The following is an 825-nucleotide window of genomic DNA, read 5'->3' on the forward strand; positions in this document are numbered from 1 at the left end:
CCACATGTTGTTCATGTTGCTCTTTTTCTTTAGATGAAAATACCTTGAGTAGGAATATCATGCTTTCAGCCTCTAAGACCTCAGTGACAGGGCTGGAAGGGATCTCAGCATCATAAATCCAGGCTCTGGGGTTCAGGGGTAAGTTATTTACTTGAGGAGGGGGATCATATTAGTTAAAGATACTGAGGCATCTCAAGATAGTTTTGGTCTTATTCTGGATACAGAAAGTGTCCTGGGAGTCTTGGGAGAGAGAGAAAAAGGGGAGGGAGGAAAGAAGGAAGAGACACACACACACATGGGTGTGCACACGCGTGGGCGAACACATGCACAAGGGTGCCAGCACGCACTGGGCTAAGGATGGGCATAGAAGGGGGTGAGGAGAGCTGGAAGAACTCAGCACCAAACTCCAGGATACCTCTTCCTCCATCCACATTCCAGCACCTGCCATCAACTCTCCTATGAATCTCCCAGAACCCTGTTAACTCCCTCGGCCCACCTTAGACTTCTCAGAAGTTAGATACAGTCACACTGCTTCCTTGAAGCACTTTTAAACACAAGGAGTAGATTCAACAAACAAATTTCACAAGGTTTAACTTATATTCTTAGGTTTCTTTTTCTTTTTTAAAGAAATTCTATTATGCCCAACCCCACAGCACCCTTAGAGCTGCTTGATGAACCCGAGATGATGCTTTCCTGGTGGCTCAGACGGTGGCTCAGAATCTGCCTGCAATGCAGGTGACCTGGGTTCGATCCCTGGGTCAGGAAGATGCCCTGGAGAAGGGACCTGGAGAATTCCAAGGACAGAGGCGCCTGGCGGGCTACAGT

Source organism: Moschus berezovskii, chromosome 23 (genome assembly GCF_049115385.1).
Source record: "Moschus berezovskii isolate FMDL1 chromosome 23, NW_MosBer_1.0, whole genome shotgun sequence".
Taxonomy (NCBI): Eukaryota; Metazoa; Chordata; class Mammalia; order Artiodactyla; family Moschidae; genus Moschus; species Moschus berezovskii.